The sequence below is a fragment of the Myotis yumanensis genome, unplaced genomic scaffold (assembly GCF_028538775.1).
Source record: "Myotis yumanensis isolate MYYU_CA2020_CCGP unplaced genomic scaffold, mMyoYum1.0.hap1 SCAF_5, whole genome shotgun sequence".
Lineage (NCBI taxonomy): Eukaryota > Metazoa > Chordata > Mammalia > Chiroptera > Vespertilionidae > Myotis > Myotis yumanensis.
In genome coordinates, this window is record NW_027223756.1 from 45,676,180 (window position 1) to 45,700,151 (window position 23,972).

Here is a 23,972-nt window from a genome sequence, read left to right on the forward strand (position 1 = left end):
TATAAATTCGTTTTCAACTTTAATTTGAGAAATTAACTCAATGTATATCTGATAGAAGAATATTATATTTACCAAAACAAATTTAAAATATTATTCAGAACCACGGGAAAGTCTGTACTATCTGCTCTAAGTCATGTTCTAAAAGTGCACTATATCCACATGGATAAGGTTTGGTCAATTCTATCCTGACAAAGCACTATCAAACTTTTAATTACTATGGCAACTTGAATAATACCACAGGAATAAAAAATAGTATTCATACTTTAACATTCTACTAGTTTGCAAGGTTAATATTTTTATTTCATATGGAATTCCAATTCCATATGTCCTAGTATAAATGTATGTACATATTTTTAAATATTTTCTCAGAGTAAATTGTGATAAAGAATTGAAGACCTTAAAAGAAAATTCAGCCAGATAGTTTTCCAGCAAAATAAATTTATTTGGGGACAACTAAGAATTACAATCAGAATGGCAAAAAGGAACCTCTCACAGAGGAGAAGAGGAAGATGGGAAGGCTATCACAGAGTTCTCCCAGTTATACTTCCTGATTGACTTAGTGAGAGTTCCCCTTTCTGGCCTCCCTCCTTCATTTTAGATAAGGTTTCTCTGTAAGGCTTTTTTCACAGAATAACATGGAATATTATATTTCTACTAGAGGCTCAGTGCACAAAAATTTGTGCACTGGCGGGGGCGTAGGGTCCCTCAGCCCGACCTGTGCCCTCTCACGGTCTGGGACCCCTCGGGAGATAACCACTTGCTGGCTTAGGCCCGCTCCTCGGGTCGCAGATGGCAGGCCCAGGTGGCGGCGGGGCGTGCTGCGGATTGCGCTGGCCCCGCCTGCAGTATACAAATTTAATAGCCATCTATGTTGGGTTAATTTTCATACTCTTCTGATTGGCTGATGGGCGTAGTGAAGGTACCACCAATTAGCATCTTTGTCTTTTATTAGTGTAGATAAGATGGTTGTTCAAATTTTATCTTTATTTTTAACACTGAAAGATATCAAACTATGACCACATTTAAATTTGTTTCCATAATGAGATTACATATTGCTTTAGAATTATTAGTGTTTATTTTATAACTATAATCACAATAAAGTTAGAATACTAACAAATAGAGATGTAGTGAATGAGATTTAAATATATACATTCAAAAATAGATCCAGAGACATAGAAGCATGGAACAGACTGTGGAATCTCAGAGGGAAGGCTGGGGTGGGAGGGTAGGTGGGAAATGATCAACCAAAGAACTTGTATGTATATATGCATAACTCATGGACATAGATGATAAGGTGGTGAAGGCCTAGGGTGGGGATAGGAGGTCGGCGAGAAGTGGTCAATGGGGAAACAAAGGGGACATATGCAATCCTTTCAACAATAAAGTTTTAATAATAATTAAATAACAATATACATTCATATTATTAAGGATTTTCCAAATATAAATTTATTTCTCATTAAATATTCAACACTTATGAAAAAAGGGAAGTGAAGAGTATATGTATGGATATGTATATATCCTATAGAAAATAAATGACCCTCAGAAGTAAGCATCAGCTAACTATTTTTCAATAAACAAATTAAGGCTAAATATATAAGTGGTAAAATGTACATGTATTATATGAAAATAATGTAAATTACAATTATGTCCACTTTATTAAATAGAAATCAATGTACCTTTTGTAATCTGACTAAAACTATGCAAATTATTATTTGGTGCCCTCCAACAGCTCCTCAAGTCTTCCCTTCCTAAATAAAAGCTGAATGTGTCTTGTGTGCATGTATCAAAGTTATTGATTATCATTAATTATATGTAAATGAAAGGTACATTATAAGTAAAATGGTGCATAGCTAATTTTAGTCAGGCAAGGTCCCCCCCACACACTTTATTCTAACATTAAAAAAGAAAATGAAAGAAGTGAAGTATTATTTAGCAAGTGCAAAATACATTTTTAAAAATCACAACCTTAATTAAAATTCAGAATAAAACAAAATGTGAATAAAACTGCCGAAGGTATTAGTAAAATAAAGTCAGGGGTTATTGTTCTCCTAGTCACAGGCACTCTTTATTTTATTAAGCAAAATTAGTACGTATTATTTAATTATTGTTTTTAATCAAATAGTATATTTATACATAATCTGATAAAAGTTCAGCAACAGCATTCTGAGCATAAAATAAATAAATGTTTGTCATTAATATTATTGTTATCATTATGGTTAGAATCATTAACATTATGTAGGTCTTTAAGGTGTTATATTAGTTATGAATATTTGTAAAACAAATATTACAAACTTAGTGGCTTAAAGAAACACCATTTATTATCTCAGTGTTTCCATGGATCATGAATCTATAAGTATGAAGTGAGTTCTCACAAGAATGCAATCAAGGTGTTAGCCAGGCTTCAAATTTACTTGAGGCTCAGAATCCTCTACTGAGCTCATTATTTGTTAACAGAATTAAAGTCCTTGTAGTTGTAGGACTGAGATCTCCATTTTCCTTCTGTCTCTAAACCAAGAGCATTTATCAGCTCTTACAGGTTGTTCCACCCCTAACTGCCGGAAGCCGGTCCATCCTTGCTGCTTGACACAGTCGCTGCAGGAAAGAAACATCTGCACAGCATATGTTTCAAGGGACCTGGCATATATAGCATATTGTTCTTAATATGTTTGCTCTCCTTAGTGCCATGTGTTTTAACCAAGCTCACCTCTCTGAGAAAGGTTGTTTCCCCAGGTGGGGATTTTTCCCTGAGGTTAGAGAGGGGATACAACCCCTGAATTAAGTGCCAGGCGGGTAGTTAAGCTACATAATCTTTACTCTCTGGAATGGAGATAAGAAACGCCCTAACCTTTGTAATAGAAATTGACAGGATTAAAATCGGCTGGTATAAATACGGATGTAACAAGACAATAAACATCAGATCCTCATCAGTTCCTAACCAGAACTCCGACCAGAACTTTGGCTGGAGATCCTGGCTAGAGGTCCTGACTAGGCTGCTGATCAACTGAAGGCTGTCTTCGTGTCATTCCTTCTTCACCGACTCCGTCCACACCTTTGGGGACCCCTGGACCCACTGGGATTGGACCCCAGCAACTGGCGACCAACGTGGGGCCCGAACCCACGACCCTGGGATTAAGAGTCCCATGCTCTACCGACTGAGCTAGCTCAGCGTGTGTCAAGCGGTGTCTTTGCACCGAAGGTCCTGTCGGATCGTCCGGAGTCGAGTTTGTAGTCGTGAAAATGAGTACCTCACAGGACCAGAATGGCTTCAGTAAGAGAGAACCCCTTCTGAGGTGTCGTGATGCACAGAGGGACTTGGAGCTTGCCATTGGTGGAGTTCTCCGGGCTGAACAGCAAATTAAAGATAACTTGCGAGAGATCAAAGCCCAGATTCACAGCTGCATAAGCCGTCACTTGGAATGCCTTCGAAGCCGGGAGGTGTGGTTGTATGAACAGGTAGATCTCATCTATCAGCTTAAAGAGGAGACACTTCAGCAGCAGGCCCAGCAGCTCTACTGGTTACTGGGCCAGTTCAATTGTCTTATTCATCAACTGGAGTGCACCCAAAACAAAGATCTAGCCAATAAAGTGTCCATGTGCCTGGAGAGACTAGGCAATTTGACCCTCAAACCTGAAGATTCGACTGTCCTATTCTTTGAAGCGGACACAACTGCTCTGCGCCAGGCCATCACCACGTTTGGGTCCCTCAAGACCATCCAAATTCCTGAGCAGTTGATGGCTCATGCTAGCTCATCCAACATTGGGCCCTTCATGGAGAAAAGAGGATTTTCCCATTGCTAGAGCAGCGGAAGTCAGCATCCAGCACCACAGCCGTCCCTCTCAGTGAATGGCTCCTTGGAAGCAAACCGACCAATGGTCATCCAGCTCCTTACACACCCAGCACCAATCTCCAGGACTGGCTCACCCAAAAGCAGACCTTTGAGAGTAGTCAGACTTCCTCCAGAACCTGCAGTGTCTTTAGTAATGTCTGGGGCGACCTAAAGGGCTTGGAAAACTGGCTGGCAAACAAAAGCTTATGAGTCCGGTGTCCCTTTAATACAGCTGACTGGGTCTTGCCAGGAAAGAAGACAGGAAACCTCAGCCAGTTATCCTCAGGAGAAGACAAGTGGCTACTACGAAAGAAGGCCAAGGAAGTATTACTTAATTCACCCCTGGAGGAGGAACGTAACTTCCCCCCAGAACATAACTATTGCCCTACCAGCAGTTTGTGATCTCTTTGCCTGTATGCAGCTTAAAGCTGATAAAGAAAAGTGGCTATATTGAACTCCTCTACAGATGTGAAGGAATGGAGTGCTAGAATCAAGCAACTTTTCTGCAAATCATCACATTTCCATGAGCCGAGTGACTGCAGCTTGCCAAATCATTGTGTTTCTGGGTGTGACCAGCCAGGTTAGTTCCTTTCCTGCCTAATTTTGAACTAGTGAAGAGAAATGTCATCACTTATGAATTACTGTGTAAAAGAAAAAGGCTGTTTGTTGATGCTGAGGTGATTCAGTTTCTTCTTACAATTCACCTCTACACTAGAAAGAAACACAGTATCTTGGTGGCTATTTCTTTCACAAGTCTCCATGGCTCCTTAGATTGTGTTGTTGTTAGTATATTAAAACTGTAGTTTTAAAAATTAAAGAGTTCTATATTCAAGGTATTGATTTAAAGCTAGTCAACTTTCTTAACCTTTTGGTTACCCTTCTTTAGATGCTTCCCTTGCTGTGGGTTTTTTCCATTAGTGGTGGAAGTCATTATTTCTTCTGATTAAGTAATATATAGCATATTTCACACAAATAATTAACCTTGAGAATAGTTATTTTTTTTGGGGGGGGGGGGTAAACCAAAATGTTTGCCAACATCTTGGCAATTTTTGACATTAATTACAAAACATTTAACCCACAGGTCAGATTCTACATTTTCTTTTGTAAGAAATCAAAGCTACTGCAGATTTTGTATTTATTTCCTTAAGTGTTATTAAATTATCTAGTGAGGTCTTTTAGAAAAGCTCTAAATTGCTTTAAGATGATATTCTGGGTAATCCTAACCTATGTGAAAATATTCTGAAGAAATGCAAGCAAAAGAGCCCCAGTGCCGATTAATCAAAGAGCAAAAGGCAAAACATGTTGGAAATATAGTACTTGAACTATTCATTATCCTAAGGGTTGGTTATTGGTGTATCCTATGTAAAACACAAATTAAAAAATTACAAGAAAATGAGTTTAAATATTCCTCTCCTCATCATGTTCTACAACATACTCTATTTGTAATTAATATACTAAATGTAAATTCTGAGGGAAATTCCCTGATGTACAGGCATTGGAACCCTGATCTAACTAAACCTAAAGTCCTCATCAAATGGAGAGACTTGCTTACAGGAGCCTGGAAGGAACCTGATGTACTTTTAACCCGGGGGAGAGGATATGCTTGTATATTTCCACAGGACGCAGACTCACCTGTGTGGATTCCAGACCGTCTAGTCAGACCTTATGTCTCACCGCCCTCCGTCTCCACCTCACCCTAGCACACCTGACCAGTGCCCGTCTACAGCAGATGTGCAGCCCTGAGCTGGAACAATCTGTCATTGGGAGGATCACATGTGCCTCCTTTTTGTCTTTCCATATGTCCCAGCTTTGCCCCACAGTTCCTTTCCTTTTTCCTTTTTTTTTTTTTAATCTAACTACTTGTTTGCTGGTCCTTTGGCCTTTCTCCTTCTCTCCTGAACACAGCCTTTTCTAGAATCTCCCTACCCTACTGTTCCAGGAAGGGCACCTCCCTTTTATGCCGTGACTATGGATGTTTGGTATATGTCCCATACATCAGTTGTCTTGTGCCAAGAGCCTGACATCCTGGGCTGAGAAAGCCCTGTCCTGGGACTCTCCTTTGTCCTGTATTGGCCCCTCTTACCCTCGTGTCAAGAGGGACCCTCTTCTTACAATCCAATTGCCCATAGCTGTTGCCTGAGCCCTCTGTTCATGCTGAGGTCATGGTGACTGGTACCATGGATCTGTCTCTCGCCCAATGGTGTGAGCTGGGCCCTCCCTGGAGAAGAAACCTGGGTTCCCCAAGATATGTGATCAATGCTGGGGCCCTGCCAGCAGGCGAGGGGATCCCAAGGCAGTTGCTGGGTGTGGAGGCCATGGGGGCATAGGCTACCAAGGAGACAGAACTGAACCTCACATCACCCTGCTTGGCCCTGGAGGATGGCTGGTTAGTCAAAGATGGGTAAGATTCCTCAGGGAGGAACGACCTAAGACAGGCACAGTCGCAGAGGGGCCGGCAGGAGAGAACTTGGGGGTCAACAAAGGTGGGGCACAGATCCTCACCCCCCCCCCAACTATGCAGGGGCTTGAACACTCGCCCCTTCTGAGGGAGGTCTCCTGCCCCCATGGCTGCTTCCTGCTTCCCACGCCCAGCTCAGATCGGGACCCAGATAACAGAAAGAGACTTGGCCCAGCTCAGATCAGGACCCAGGTAAAGACAGAGACTGGCTGACAGCAGCTGCCCTCTCACTGCAACAGGACTTGTTTCCCATTTCTACCTTGGACCATAGGGAAAGGGGCAGCTGAAGGAAAGGGCTGTGTCAGGATGCTGCCTTCTTCCCTTTCTTCTCCTTTTTTCTAAACACTTCTATGCCTTGTAGTTCTTTTGCTTTCTTTTCTTTTTCTCTCTACTACCCTCCATCCTCTATAACAGCTGACCCAGAGGACACAGCTTACTCCTCCTTGGACACTAACACCACCATCAAGCATGGCCCTGATGGACCCTTTGATGCAGCCCTTCAACTCGCTGACGCTTTGGGAAGCCCGTTGCCAATGACGCTGCCCGCTAGCCAGATCAACAAGGACAACCAAACCACCGACTTGAGGACAGCTGAAATCCCTTGACTGAAGAGGCCAGCAACCTTCTACAGAAACAAGACTCCTTGTGCACTCCATCCACTATGTTTATAGCTATGCTTATTGTCATTGCTTGCCAGTCTTCTTCCGAGGCTTAAACAGCCCAATCTGAGAGGTGGCCACTGATTTGCATGCCTATCATTTAAAAAATAAAAAAGGGGGAATTTGCCAGAAGCCGGTCCATCCTTGCTGCTTGACACAGTCGCTGCAGGAAAGAAACATCTGCACAGCATATGTTTCAAGGGACCTGGCATATATAGCATATTGTTCTTAATATGTTTGCTCTCCTTAGTGCCATGTGTTTTAACCAAGGTCACCTCTCTGAGAAAGGTTGTTTCCCCAGGGGGGGATTTTTCCCTGAGGTTAGGGAGGGGATACAACCCCTGAATTAAGTGCCAGGTGGGTAGTTAAGCTACATAATCTTTACTCCCTGGAATGGAGATAAGAAACGCCCTAACCTTTGTAGTATAAATTGACAGGATTAAAATCGGCTAGTATAAATACGGATGTAACAAGACAATAAACATCAGATCCTCATCAGTTCCTAACCAGAACTCCGACCAGAACTTTGGCTGGAGATCCTGGCTAGAGGTCCTGACTAGGCTGCTGATCAACTGAAGGCTGTCTTCATGTCATTCCTTCTTCGCCAACTCTGTCCACACCTTTGGGGACCCCTGGACCCGCTGGGATTGGACCCCAGCACCTAACATGTAGCGCTCTGCACAACCTACCAGTTTGCTGCTTCAAAGGCCAATGGTAAAGTTTCTCTCCCTTCAAATTTCTTCAATCCCTTTAAAGGGGATCAGGCCCACCCAGGATAGTATCCTTCTGATTAACTCAAAGTCAACAAATGAGGAACCTTAAGTATATCCAGAAAAAAATACTCTGCCATATGAAATACCATAATCACATTAGTGACATTTCACATATTCACAAATTTCACTCACATATCCACAGTCAGGGAGTATAAAAGGCTCATTGAGTGGTGGGCAGAAATTTTGAAGGTTATCTTAAAATGCTGCCCACCACTGCAACCTCATTTTTCCAAGGAATAATCTATATATATAAAAGGCCAATATGCTAAGTGTCCATCTGGATAATGTCGTCACATAGCAACGCCCCCAGCTTCCTTTCCCTAGTGATGAATAGACTCCTTGCACTTTCTTCAGCAATATTAAAATATTTCTTCTAATTAATTTCCTTTCAATGTGCACAAATTCATGCAATGGGCCACTAGTAATTCTATAAAAGTAAAAAACACTTTTTACAATATATTACATTTCTTATGTAAAAGTTTTGTTGGTGTATGTTCAAATATTTGCTGTCCTCTGTGGAAGAAGTTAATGAAATGGGAGCCAAAGTGTCATGTGACTCCTCTGAGCAGAATCTGTGAGAGAGAGCACCTACTCCATTAGACACATGTCTCTTCTCACTTTATGGCCTAACCATATTTTCAGGTAATAAAAATGCCTACAAAATATTATAACTATCCCTTTATTTCATGCCATAAAAATAAAATAATTTATTAAATAATAGTCAATGTTTGCATCTTCTTTGGATATTTATCCGTAGAATATATAATGTGTAATTTTAAAGTGCATTCTACTTTAGTCACATTGGCATTGGTTCTGGAAGGAATTATCACATGAATTGCCACCTTCACCTGGAAGGCAATGTCCTTACCAAGCCCTGGGCCTTATGTAGCATTAGTAAATTTGTACAGTTGTATTTGCTCTTATTCCAAGTCCACTATCTGTCAGGCTGAGTTGGCATTGTATTGATTGTTTTGGATGTTTAATCTATTTCATAATTGTTAAGTATTTTAGTGACTTGATTTATTAGCCTGCATTATAGTTAATTTTGCAACTTATATTTCTTTGTATAAATGTTTCCAGTGCCTATCAGGAATTCTCTGATAACATGATTATTCTATATCTTAGTATGTCATACTGATTAATCAATCATTGTGCTATAATCTGTGTTTGAGAATTTGTTTAAGAATGAATACATCCCTGGCCAGGTGGCTCAGTTGTTTGGAGTGTCATCCCATAAACCAAAAAAGTTGCAGGTTTGATTCCAGGTCAGGGCACATACCTAAGTTGCAGGTTTGATCCTGGATTGGGGCATGTTTGGGAGGTACCCAATCAATGCTCTTCTCTTTCTCTCTCTCTCTTTCTCTCTCTCTCTCTCTCTAAATAAACATACCATCCTGTGAGTATTTTTTTTAAAAGAATGAATACATAGATGCCCTTTCTTCTGAGTGTTTGAATATGTGATAATAACACTCTACACATTCACACATAAATCACAGGATGTCTGGTAATACTATTTGGTGAGTTGTTTTGTGTAATGATTGAGGACAATGTAAATATCATTCCTTCATCTTCAGATTTTGGCTATGGCATTTATGGCATTAAGAAATTTTTCATTTATTTTCCTTCTGTGCATAACAAGTTTATATTTTCTTTGGGGTTATATTTAAGACTACACATATATTTCCATATTATAAAACAAAACAAATCTTCAGACTACATATAATAGACATTGTATTATATATCTCCATAACCCTTTCTACGTAGCTCTCTCACATTTTATAGCACCCATGCCATTTTTTAAGGTTCTCACAGTTATAAAAGAAGATTTAGATTAATCCAAGTTGAGTATGATAAACCTTGGGTTTAATTATTCATTGTATGATGGTCACCTGATTATATAAATTGGCTCAATAAAAGACACGAGTTTTTTTTTAATATATTTTTATTGATTTCAGAGAGGAAGAGAGGGGGAGAGAGAGATAGAAACATCAATAATGAATGAGAATCATAGATCTGTTGCCTCCTGCACACCCCTACTGAGGATGGAGCCCACAAACTGGGCATGTGCCCTTACCTGGAATAGAACCATAACCTCCTGGTTCATAGGTTGAAGCTCAACCACTGAGGCACACTAGCTGGGCGACATAAGTTTTTTTTTAGTTTTATTATTTCCTCTACTCTCAGGTTTTATTTACAATGAAGGACTAGTTTATGTCAGTAAATATCAGTCTCAGTTTCTACTTTTGGCATTAAGAAAAACAAATATCCTAAAGGCCTCAAATTACCAAACATCAAGATAATTGTAAATGAAAATCAAACCTTCAAGAAATTAAAGTTACTCTCTAGAGACAAAAACCTAGCAAAGAAGTGGATACATTTATGCTGCATTTACCCTGGAGAAATACCTGATCGTGAAATTACTCCTTATCTATACTAATAAAAGGGGAATATGCTAATTAGACCAGACATCTTCCAGACGTCCTTCCAGACAAAGCCAGGAAGATGGGGGCTAAGGCAGAGGCAGTTAGGGGCAATCAGGCTGGCAGGGGAGGGCAGTTATGGGATGATCAGGCCATCAGACAGAGGCAGATAGGGGTGATCAGGCAGAAAGGTAGGCAAACGGTTAGGAGCCAGTGGTCTTGGATTGTGAGAGGGATGTCCCATATTCGAGAGGGTGCAGTCCGGGCTGAGGAAAGCCTCCCCCCATGCACGATTTCGTGCACTGGGCCTCTAATAATTTATAACTATAAACCCAAAAATTGGGGTTTATATTTATATAGCCCACAGGGACTGGAAACACTCCAGTGAAAAAATTAACATAAAATGTGGCCCCCAAGCCGGTGACATGCTTGAGTACAGGCAGCAGCAAAAGCAAACTGGTTGTGAAGGGACAGATACCCCACAAATTAGCTCATAATCCAAAATTATAAGCCATGCAAGAAAACACAAATTTACACCACCTGCACTTGCAATTTTGGGAACTTGGAGTTGTGAAGGTGTGTTGTATCCACCCTTACAAGTCTCCTCACAGTGTGGGATGAGGGGTTATGGGCTGCTCCACGAACACCTATATGCCCTTCCTTTTCAAGGTCTTAATTATAATAGAAATTCTACTTTCCTTAATTCCTCATGGTTTTTGTTACATCCTTGATTGTTATTCTTGAACCTCTAGCTAATACTGATTGTCAATCAATGTCTTCTGAACAGGAGGTATTCAGATTCTACCTCTCTACTGTGGCACTAGGAGTCATACAACAAGTCATCCTCTGAAAGGGAAAATCCAGGTCTAATTCTACCACTTACTCTCCCCTCTCAACAAACAAGCCATCCTCTTGAATTGGGTAACTGGTAGGACAACTCCATTAGTTTATCTCCAATTGAAAATGATACATCTTTGCTATGACAAAACTCAGGACATTCCAATGCTAATCATTCTCTTTATCCAGCTATCTGTCTCCAATTAGCTTTCCAATCTTTTAGATAGGTAGAGAGCAGTTAATCAATGCTGTTGGGGAAGTAGACTTCTAACTGCGAAATAAAATGCCAGGCTTTCATCCCTCACGTCAACTTTAATCTCTTCAAATGATTCTTTTGGAGATTAGCCAGGCTCATTTCACTTGAAGTTGTGTCTGAAAAATAGGCTGCAACCTTCACAACTCAGCCAATGACATAGTTCCGGCATCCCCCTCACCTCACTGCCACCCCACTGCAGTGGCCTGTGGATATAGGAGACGGTGGTGATGGCCTGGGCAGTCAGTGGAAGACACTGACAAGCACTCTATATCTGATTCTTCATGGCTCCTTGACAACTTTTTTATAGATAGGGGATAAGAAATGAGTTTTTATCTTTACCTTTGGCTCCTCATTGCCAATTTCAGGACCAGAGGAAACATTCTATATAATCATTTGTTACAACTGCGAACACACAAGTTTTAGTTTATATTTCTAGCTTCTACCCTGAATGGTTGTTGTTATGTTTCATCTTTGCCATCTCCTGCTTTTTGTTTTTCAGATTTATGAAACAGTGAATAAATGTGTCTTCTATATGCCTGCTCTAGTATTTCACACTATCAATTCTGTTTCGTACTGCTCCCCTAAGTCTACATTTTTTTGTAACTATTTCTCTTTCTTGTCCCAGATGTTGTATATAATTATGATCTTCTTTATTTCAACTTGTTGTCTTATCTTTGCATTTTTTAATGATTTTTAATGGAAGCTTAATAAAAAGCCTGTCATGTTTTGAATCGGGAAGTATAGAAAAAATATAGTAGAGTCTCCCTCTGGCCCAAGTTTCTAAGTCATTAAGTTGCTCTCTCTAAAGGTAACATAGTTACACTTTATATAAAAGAAAAATTATGTAAATAGTTTCACAAATAGTACCATATCATTTTACTTAATAATATATTTTGTAGATCTTTCCTTACCAATATATAAAGATGCATTTATAATTTTTATATCTGCATGTTCCATTATGTGCTATCATAAATTGAATAAACTCAATCTTTATAAACAGCAAAGGGTATGTGTGTTAATTATCTTGTTAGATATTACTAAATCACCCTCAATTGGGGTGGCTAATATATATAGTTTAAAATCTTTAAGTTTGCTAACAATTATAATTGGGCAATATGATAGATAAAAATGCACACACTATACACCAACAAACAGAATTCTTATTTTTAAAATGGTCATAAAATCTATATGACATAAAAACAAGATTATCTCACAAGTATATGTGTTTTTCCCCTTATTGCAAGTCATTTGAAAAATAAATAGAAAAAATAATAATTATATTACATTTTCTCACATTAAGCTGTAGATCAATACAATTCTAAACAAAATTACACGGTGTGGGGGCAAAATAAGATTATCCTAAATTTATTATGAAGGAACAAAGGCTAAGCTATCCCAAGAGATTGAGGTGATGCAACCAATATACTGGGGGCTTCTTGGGAGTGATGTGTATTGCTTGGCCTGGATTCTAATTATACATATGTTAAATGTATTATTGTGCTTTAAAATCTTTCAGGCATTAGACATGTTCATTATATTTCAGTACTGTTTAAATGTGCTTTTCTCATCCACAGCTAAAAAGAAAGTTGTAGTGAATAATTTCTACACTAATTTTCAATACCTGGCAAAAATCCATTCTGTAAATTTCTTTAGAACTCAATTTAGAGCTCCATTATTTTCCTACACCAAATGCCTTAATGGATGACCCTATGAACTGGTCTGGAACTTGTGAATTCATAACTCTAAGATGTAGCCCTCTGTGGACTCAAGACTATTTGTCTCAAAACTTTATTTATAGAAATGTCATCTTCAAAGTTTTCCACACAACATTTTAAACCATTGCTTTCCTATGAGTTCTGAATGGATATTTAAAAAGAAAGTCATACTGATTTGGTATGGTGAGATAGTGATGCAAAACTTACAATAATGCAGTCTAACCTGAAATTGGGTCAACAGATTAGAAATATGATGGTCTATATTTTTGACAGCGAGAGAATCAACATCTCATTGTATTACATCTGGAAAAAGGCCATCACACCATAAGCAAAACACCTATTGAATCTTTTCCCTCCTTTTATTTTAGACTCTGAAGACTAATCTGCATAGTCTAAAACATTCTGCTTCTGTCCTTCCTAGGTATATGAGTACTATGATTTTTAATTTTAATGATTTTTATGAATTGACATGTTGGCATGTCTTTATTTTAGTGAAGACATGGATATTTTTGAAAATATAAATAAATAACCTATTTTGGATATTTCTTTATGACACTTATATAGATACCTCCAGAACCAGTATACCTATTTCTGTGACAACTATTAATAAATAATGAAGTAAAAGTTAGAGTTTTAGACTTTTAGAGTTGTATATATCTTTCTATAATTCCAGAACTTTCAAGTTTACGACCAAATCAAGTGACAAACATTTATAACTTTGAAGATATCTATATTAAAACCAAATTTATGTACTCTTTCTTTTATTATTATTTGAGTGAGAATCATTAATCAGCTGCCTCCTGCACACTCCACACTGGGGATCCAGCCCGCAACTCAGGCATGTGGCCTGATAGGGAATTGAACCATGACCTTCTGGTTCATAGGTTGATGCTCAAACACTGTGCCACGCTGGCCTGACTAAGTGTTTTTTCTTAGAGTTATGGACTTCAAAGTAGTGAGCACACCTGAGGATATGTAAATTGACCCATTAGATGCAGGAGAAACACAATTTATATTTCTGTTATTTTCCATATTAAAAATAAATTACTTAAGCTTTTCCAAATTGAATGCATAGATTGGCACTGGTGCCCCCACAGGACCTTCATTTCAGACAATTATGTCTGGGAGTGGGAATCTCCAAGTCGGTATATTCACAGTGGCATCTCCAGTATTAAGATGTACTATGCTAATTAAACTAAAGCAAACTTCATTAAATGCAAAGGTGATTTTAAAGATCATAGTAAATCAAGTGTTGGTTGATGACAATGGTATGCAAATCCAAGAAAACAGGACAATGGTAGAGCTATCAATTCTACACTGAACCATGAGTTCATAATTAGTCTTCCTATAAGGCAAGATCAATGGTGATCTACTTGGATCTGTAGCCCAGACAATTAAGAAGACTATCCTATATAATAAAAGGGTAATATGCAAATTGACCCTAATGGCAGAATGACCAGTCACTATGATGCGCACTGATTACCAGAGAGCAGACACTCAAAGCAGAAACCGCCCCCTGGTGGTCAGTGTGCTCCCACAAGGGGAGCGCCACTCAGCCAGAAGCTGGGCTCACGGCTGCAAGTGCAGTGGCGGTGGCAGGAGCCTCTCCCGCCTCCTCGGCAAAGCTAAGGATGTCCAACTGCAGGGAGTGAGCCTAAGTCATCAGTCGGACATCCCCTGAGGGCTCCTGGGCTGCAAGAAGAATGTCTGACTGCCAGCTTAAGCCAGCAGGTGGATATCCCCAGAGGGGTCCCGGACTGCGAGAGGGCTCAGGCCAGGCTGAGGGATTCACCCCCACCCCCAAGTGCATGAAGTTTCGTGCACTGGGCCTCTAGTTATACATAAAGATTTATATCCACTATTGTTCATGAACCTGATTCCAATTATGTTTTGAGAAATTAGTTTATGATAAAATCAATTCACAAGGCATTTAAATATTTTTTCAGAGTATCAATTCCTCTGTCTTTGAAAATCATTAGTGGTTTTGCATTAAAATGCTACATGTATGTAATCTATAAGAATAAAAGCATAATATGCTAATTAGACCAGACATCCTTCCAGACAATCTTCCAGATGAAGCCAGGGCTTCAAGGGAAGCCCATGTCCCGGGTGCCTGCCGGCAACCAGAGGGAAGCCGGTGCCAGCAGCCAGGGTAAGGAAGTCATACTCTTGCATGAATTGGGCCTCTAGTTTATAATAAACATATGCATGTTAAGTGGGTGTGCTCAAAATTTATTCTACTGCTAGAAAAGCATGTATGAAGAAGTTTGGAGACCTGTGCATTAAAGGCCTATGTGCTTTGGCACAAATAATTAGGGACCGTCACTACAAAAAGGAAATGAAACTTACAAGGGAGGCTGAGACTACCTAGAACTAGGTTATGTGCAGATATGTCAATGAGAGAAAGAAACATATTTCACCCTTTTTACCAATATTTATTGAGACTACAATATGAAGGATGAGAATGCTCGTGCTGAAAGGGACCAAGTTACTGAACTGACTCTACCCTAACTGGAAAACGACAGTGAGAGCAGCATACAACTCAGACTTGTTACGATACTTGAATTTTTGTATGCAAAGCACGTACACAACGCCTGCGTTTTCTAATTGCTGGCTGAAGTTATATTTTCATAGGCTCTATGCTTTTCAGTGGGAGCATCTTTCTTTTTCACTCAGTATTGGATTTCCAGCACCTGGCATCTTGTTTTAACATGGCAGCAATTGCTAGAAAATAAAATAGCAAAATAAATAAAACATCAAGTACACTCAATATCAGAAGGAAATGACTGGAGAGGCAGGTCTAGGAGAAAAGTCATATTTTGGTTTCCCTAATTCTTTTTACCTTTTAAATATATTTTTTATTGATTTCAGAGAGGAAAGTAGATGGAGAGAGAGATGGAAACATCAATGATTAGAGGGAATTCGTGATCGGCTGCCTCCTACATGACCCACACTGGGAATTGAGCCTGCAACCTGTATATGTGCCCTGACTAGAAATTGAATTGTGACCTTGTGGTTCATAGGTTGATGCTCAACCTCTGAGCCACACTGGCTAGGGTTTACCTACTTCTTAAGGGTAATCTAGTAGTAGCCTGAAGGCATGTATGTGTGTACATTATATATATATGTACTTTATATATATATATAATGTGTAAACTTAAGTGCATTTGATGTTGAATATCTGTTGATAAATTTAACTGCCTTTGATGTTGAATACTTGTATATATTCTGTTCCATGGAGGCAGACAGAACTGCATGAACAAGCATGAGCACTAGGGGTCCAGTGCACAACGAATTCTGGGTCACATGGCTGCAGTAGGCACAGGGGTGGTTCTTGGCCCATCCTCCTCGCCCCTGCCCAGCCCCTTCCACCACAGCCTCCACCCCCCAACCCCCACCGTCCCCATCCACTGTCTGCTGGCAGCCCTGCTCCCACCACCGCCACTCCCACATGCTGATAGCGCCAGCCCTGCTCACACCCTCTGAAGGTGCAGAGCAATTGGAGCTGGCGCCAGCAGTGGGTGCAAGTGGGGTCAGCGCCCTCAGTGAGTATGAGCAGTGGCTGCTGTCCTGATCACCCCTCAGGAGCAGATGGGGGTGGAGAAGCCCTAAGGGGTGATCAGGGCCAGCATTCACTGCTCACACCTGCTTCTGGCACCGAGCAATTGGAACTAGCAGCTGTGTGAGCGGCGGCGGCTCCAGAGCCAACTGTGGGTGCAAGCGGGGATGGCGCTGGCAGCAGGTGCAAGCGCCAGGTGGGACCGTGGTGCGCAGAAGCAAAGAATTTTCAGTAACCACCAGAGGCTCGCCCCGATGACAGTGACCAGTGCCCTGCCTTGGTCTGGCACCCCTGCTCACCTGCTCCACCATCCTGCCGTGGCCTACGCCTGCCATGTTCTGTGCACGTCCCCTGGTAGTCAGTGAATGTCATAGTGACTGGATGTTTGGCTGTTTGGTTGTTCCGGTTGTTCCACCGTTCTGTCTATTTGCATATTAGCCTTTTATTATATAGGATAAAGTTCAGGATCAAATATTTGTTCAGAAGCTGAAATGTATAAATGCTTACATACTTAATATTATTTCTACAGCTACATGCTTAAGTTTTTGTTTACATTTAAGCTTTTTCTTTGCACAATTTTATACTTTATTTTAAAAATTATACATCAGTTCCTACATCAATATATTATGGTATTGGCTATTTTTTCATAAAATCTGTACGTGATGCAAAATAATAAATCTATGTGATGAAGTTAAGGCTGTGCTATAGGTAATTTATAATCTGATAGCCTATGTTTTATTTTGTGATACACATTTTTGAAGTTATAATAAACCTCAATTGATGATAAGTACCTTTGTTGAATAATCATACTCCACATTTTCAATTTTTTACACATAATATTGCTTTAGTTACATGTATTAGTTAAGCTTTCCTGAAGACTTTTCTTTCAACATAGTAGTATTAAAAGTATGATTCTTTGAATTTCAGTATAATATTTTTTAAAAATAATTTGTAAGCAGAAGATCAATTTTAAATATTTATTTTCTTTTTAATATCTCCACAAGATATATATTAAAATGTAAATCTATTTCCTTACTATATTCAAACGCATTGTTATAAAGCTAAAACTCTGTTTTATTCTGCAAGATTAATTTTTAATTACATCTTGTTAAAATATGTTACTGAACATTAAGAAACTAAGATGTCGTTAGTTTCAATAATAATATGGGAGGATATAGAGACTGGAATAATGGCATAAATGAAGAAATACAAAATAAGATGAAAATAATACCATTTGCTTAAAACCTACAAATTACTGAAAATGACATTCTCCTTGTTTAATATATTTAGTGCATTTTTTGTTTCTCACTGAATATTCTTCTATGATTAACACTGTAGTAATCTGGATGAATGCTGGCAAAAATAACAAAACCAAGCTGATTGATCTCATTACACATTCATGCTATTCAATCCAGAGCTTTTATTCTTAACAAATGACAATGATTTCTAATTGGCGCCCACAGATATTTTTCAGATTTTAAACATGAACTATTCTCCTCAACATACTCCCCTCAACACACACTCTCTACGCAGTAATTCACTCTCCATTCTCTGAAGATAGAAACCATCTCTTATAAACACCTCCAGTTTCTCTTCTTAGAGCTCATAATTGCATGAATCTCCTCCTCTCTTATGTCAAAATTCATTCCCCCTCTTCTACAAAGCTAATCACCCCCTTATAGCCTTGATCTTAGTTCTTATCTTCAATCCAGATTTCACTCAACTGTTATGGATTTTCTCTAATGAATGTTTTCAATTCCCTCCCCCAGTGGTGACTGAGACTATTGACGAGAATCTGCTTCTCCATTCATGTTGGTAAATACGTACATTAAGGGAGAATCAAGAAAAGTGCCCAAACATTTAAGTTTAGTATATTTTACATTTATAAAGGTAATTTTATCATTATTATTATCATTATTATTATTATTATTATTATTATTCTATTGTTGTCGTTAATTCTCACCCAAGAATATTTTTCCCATTGATTTTTAGAGAGAGTGGAAGGGAGGGGGAGAGACACAGAGAGAGAAACATTAATGTGAGAGCAACACATCAATTGGTTGCTTCCCGCACACACCCGGAATCAGAGGTCAGCCTGAGGTATGTGCCTTTGGATGGAATCAAAACCTAGACTCTTCAGTCTGTGGCCAACACTCTAACCACGGGGCAAACAGGCTAGGGCTTGAGTAATTTTAGTCTACCATGACCAACAATAAATTCCCCCACACAAAATAAAGACATAATTCATTTCAGTCTGTAATTGAAATTTACATTCCTCCAACTCCATTTGAGGACCCCATCTCTCCTCATCTAAGCTGACATTTGACATCTTTCAGCATAAATAGTGATAAAAACATTGACCTTGTAGCTTGCATCTGCCACCAGCACTAACTAGCTATGTGACCTAAGGAAAATTATTTAATTTGGCTGTACCTATTTCCTCATGTCTATAAGCAGCAGTAATAACAATAACAACCTCCTAATTCTGTTATGAGGATTAAAAATACATGTCTAGTCAAGGGCCAATGAGTGGCATATGGAATACTATATAGTCAATTAAAACATTTTTACTATTAAAGCAATCAAAGTGCTTTTACTGACTCTATCTCACTTCTCACCTGTTATTTAAAACTAGAGGCCCAGTGCACAAAAATTTGTGCACTTGGGAGGGTCCCTCAGCCCAGCCTGTGCCCTCTTGCAGTCTGGGACCCCTTGGAGAATGACCACCTTGCTGGCATAGGCCTGCTCCCTAGGAGATTGGGCCTAAGCTGGCAGTCAGACATCCCTCTGGCAGCCCGGGAGCCCTCATAGGATGTCCACTTGCTGGCAGGGAGCAGGCCTAGCTGCAGTCGGACATCCTTAGCACTGCTGAGGAGGCGGGAGAGGCTCCCACCACCACCGCTGTACTGGCAGCTGCCAGCCTGGCTTGTGGCTAAGTAGAGCTCCCCCTGTGGGAGCACACTGACCACCAGGGGGCAGCTCCTGCATTGAGCGTCTGCCCCCTGGTGGTCAGTGTGTGTCATAGTGACCAGTGATTCCCAGTTGCTCTGCTTTTAAGGTCAACTTGCATATTACCCTTTTATTACATAGGATAGAGGCCTGGTGCATGGGTGGGGGCTGGCTGGTTTGCCCTGAAGGGTGTCCCGGATCATGGTGGGGGTCCTGCTGGGGTGCCTGGCCAGCCTGGGTAAGGGGCTGATGGCTGTTTGCAGGCTGGCCAAGCCCCCCAGCAGGGACCCTCATCCCATGAGGGTGTGGCCAGCCTGAGTGAGGGGCTGAGGGCTGTTTTCAGGCTGGCTAAGCCCCCAGCCACCCAAGCTCCCAGTGGAGGCTGGCTGGAAGCAGGTATCTGGGATTTATTTAGCTTCTATAATTGAAACTTTGTTGCCTTTTGCAGAGGCCACAGCCAGTCAGAGCAGGCAAGAAGCTTGGTTTCCTCCATCGCTGGGGCAACCAAGCCTCCTGCTTGCTCTGGCTCCATGGCTGCCGGCCTCCATCTTGGTTGGGTTAATTTGCATATAGTCTCTCTGATTAGCTGGTGGGCATGGCTTGAGTGTAACAAAGGTTCGGTCAATTAGCATATTTGTCTTTTATTAGTGTAGATCAGGGGTCCTCAAACTTTTTAAACAGGGGGCCAGTTCACTGTCCCTCAGACCATTGGAGGGCCGGACTATAGTTTAAAAAAAAAGTATGAACAAATTCCTTTGCACACTGCACATATCTTATTTTGAAGTAAAAAAACAAAACGGGAACAAATACAATATTTGTATTTGCATGTGGCCCGCGGGCCGTAGTTTGAGAACCCCTGGTGTAGATGCTAGTAACCTGACTTGTTGTAATTCCAACATTTTGCCTTGGTCTCCTGGATCTTCAGTTTTCACAGACTTCATTCATTAAAACATATGCCAGTGTTGACCTCCTTCTTGAACCTTACTCCTTGCTTCCACAGGCATTTGATTCTGCTTGCTCCTCTATCCCTCTGTTACTTCTATTACTGAATCTGTTCTCTTCCACTATAAGAAAAACTAAAGTATGTATGTGTATGCATTTCTTCTGGAACTGTTATGACACAATCACAAACTGGCAGGCAGGCTATGTGGTGTTTTCAGCTACAGCTGTGTCTTATTAGTCTACAGGGTATTTATTATTGTTTCCATTTATTTTTTAAATTAAACTTATTGGGGTGACAAAATTGAGCTTTCTTTTTCCAGGACTATGGCTTTGGAAATGGCCAGGTGAGACATGTTCTTGTGGTGGACATCTTGTCGTGTTTTTTGCTTGCCCAGCATATTCTTATTCTTATAAAATATTCAGAATATTCCTGAACATACTTTTCAATTGGCATTGTTATTTACAGTCTGAGTTATAAAGCGATTAGTATGTGAGACAAAGACATAATCAGCAGCAAATAATTCAGACTCATGATCAGCAGGGGATTTTTTGTGTTTGTTTTCTGCCCTTTTCTTTTTTGTTTTTCTTTTCTTTTAAATTTCATGGTTTTTTAAAATAGTTTTATTGATTTTTAGGGTGAGAGGAAGGGAGATGGGGAGAGAGGGAGAGCGAGAGAAAGAAAAAGAGAGAGAGAGAGAGAGAGATATCAATTGGTTGCCTCCCATACACACCCCAAGCTAGGATCAAATCCAAGCTAGGTTCAAAGCCAAAAGCTGGATTTGTTCCCTGCCTGGGAATGGAATAGCAACCTCCCGGTGTACAGGACAACACCCAATCCACTGAGCCACAGAGGCCAGGGCCACTTTCATGGTTTTTTGTTCTAGGCTTTTCAGGGAGTACTGGGGGTAGACACATGACTTAGCCCTTGTAAGTGAGAATATTTTATTTATTAGCTATAATTATTTGTACAGAGAAGGGCATATAACCTAATCCACATGAATGAAACTTAACAGGGAGGCTTTTTATTAATTGGCAGGGAAGGAAATGCACAACTTTTATCTCTGAGTCAGAGATGCTGTCAGGCTGAGAGCCTACCTAGGAGTGAGGTCAGCCTTGAGAATAGCCAAACCAAGATGACAGAGGGAGAGAGCAATACACAGAGAGATTCCTAATCTCCTGATGCAATGTTATTATGTGAACACAGATACCATTTTATTTTACATAAGAGATGCCTATGCTTTTTAATCTAAGTCAGTTTGAATAGATTTTATGTCACTTGCTGCAGTGGAAGTAGTTTTAATGAATGCCTATTTCAATACAAAACAGCTGTTTTCCTGGTCTAAAGAAAACACAGTAGAACAATTGCACATTAAATATAAAATTATGCCCTGCTTCTCATTAACTGATTCCTATGTAAACTTCTGGGTTGGGTCCATCATATTTTTTATTTTTTACTGTTACTTTATTATGAATTAGGATAATAAAAATATATAACAATAAAAAATTAAAAAGTTATGAAATATTTATCAGTAATAAGATATTGATTCTTTAAAACTGACAAATATAATCATTCTGCATAACATTTTATTTAAAAACAAATTTGATGCTCATATATATTCAGAAGTATATTTTAATATTGGTTATTTCATACATAATATAAACACTAAATGTTACTTGACTAAATTGTATACTTACCTTGTAATTGCAAAGAATTTTGACATATTAACATTTAAATAGTAACCTATGGCAAATCAATTTCATAGCAATTAATTCTTAAACTGCTAATTGGCATTTGATACGTGTGTTAATTGATATAAATAGCATAGTAGCTCATGTTAAAAGTCAAATGTATAAGTTTCTTACAATTAAAATTTATTAATAGTATTTATTAGGTATACAGGTTCTGTCGTGTAATGTTAATTACATTAGATTTTGCCTCAGAAACTTATTTCCATGCAATAATTTAAACAAATTATTAAAGACTGAGTAATTTTGCAGGTTATCTGCTTGATTATGAACAGAAAACTTGTACACTATACCCTCTTATCATAACTGATGTAATTTTTTTATTTGTTTCCCATGATACCTGTGTTGCCTGTGTATTTTGCTTGATGGTATTCCATATTCCCCTTGGGTTCTGTTTTTCTTCATTCTTTTTGTCTTCCTGCTCCTCATAGTGGATAATTTCAACTGTCTCATCTTTAATTTTGCTGACTTTTTTTTATGAGTACTTGTTCAAATTAGCTGTTGATTCCTTCTGGTGATTTTTTCATGTAAGCTATTATTGTTTTCAGTTCCATAATTCCTATTGATTTTTTAAATAATTTTTCTCTTTACATCGATATTTTCTCTAATTTTTCTGGTTTCCTTTATCTCTTTTCCATGATTTCCTGGAGGTCTTTAAGCATTTGTAAGCACTTAAAGTCTCTTATTAGTAAGTCAACCATCTTGGTTTCCTCTGGGATGGTTTCTGTCAATTACTAGTGAAAAAACAAATAATCAAAATTGAAAATGAAACTGGGATAAAAATTGTAATCTTACAGAAAAAAATGGATAAGAAAATATTACAAACAATTGCATGCCAACAAATTAGACAATCTATAATGAATGAACAAATTCCTAGAAATATAAATATTATAAAACCTGAATAAAAGAGAAATAGAAAAACTCAACAGACCTATAACAAGAAATTGAAAATATAAATAGATATAAATAGAAACCACAAGAATATGAAAATGTGGAAATATACTTGTAAAATTTAATTTTTAATTTAAAAATAAAATGTAATAATTATAAATGGATGGGTTATAGCTGAAAATAAATTATAGCTGGAAATAAATTTATTTAACAGAAAATATATCTAAATATATTATTCATAATGCTGTACTATCCCTTTGAATGTTTCTTCTTTTCTTATAGTCTTCTTGCTTACAATTGTTTATTCTAAGTTAATATTCTTCATTTTATATATTTTTAAAAAGAAAACTACCTGTTTCAAGTGTAGATATTGAGTAGTAGCATATTGTTATTTTAGGAAATGTGGGATATCAGAAAGCAAATTACAGTTTTGAAATCAATAGTTAAAATCTAACTGGAGGGGGCATCACATTGTTGATGCAAAAGTTAGTTTATTGATGCATTTATATACTTCTAAACAAAAACAGAACGCTTAAAATATAAATATATAGTTATGTTTTTATATGACTATATAAGTATATTCCTTCTAAAATCATCTTAAAGAATATCTGTAGTTTTATTTATTTCCATTGGTGTAACTAAATTATATTTTATTTTAGCCATAAAGTGAAATTGCATTAAGTTAGAATTTAATATTAAAACTACAGATATTATGTAGAAATTTTGCATAATAATTTGGTACTCTATTAATCAGGAAATAAAATGTGCATATAAACTATGATTTATTGAGGGAAAATGTTATTTTACATCTGGTGCATACTGTAAAGTTTAATTCTCTATGCAACACATTAGAAACTTCACACTAACCATGAATTAAATTTAAATTAAACTGCATAATGAGGCAAGTCTTATTTTATTTGTAATATCACTTGAAAAATAT

General features: G+C 38.6%; 1 non-coding gene and 1 pseudogene across 1 annotated transcript; one reads left to right on the forward strand and one right to left on the reverse strand.

Annotated features, from left to right (window-relative positions):
* Positions 1 to 3,094: 3,094 nt before the first annotated feature.
* Positions 3,095 to 3,174, reverse strand: TRNAK-CUU (transfer RNA lysine (anticodon CUU)). Its single transcript has one exon. It is a non-coding gene; the product is annotated as a tRNA-Lys (tRNA).
* A 63-nt stretch (positions 3,175 to 3,237) lies between these two features.
* Positions 3,238 to 4,623, forward strand: LOC139011353 (nuclear receptor coactivator 4 pseudogene; annotated as a pseudogene).
* The last annotated feature ends 19,349 nt before the right edge of the window (positions 4,624 to 23,972 follow it).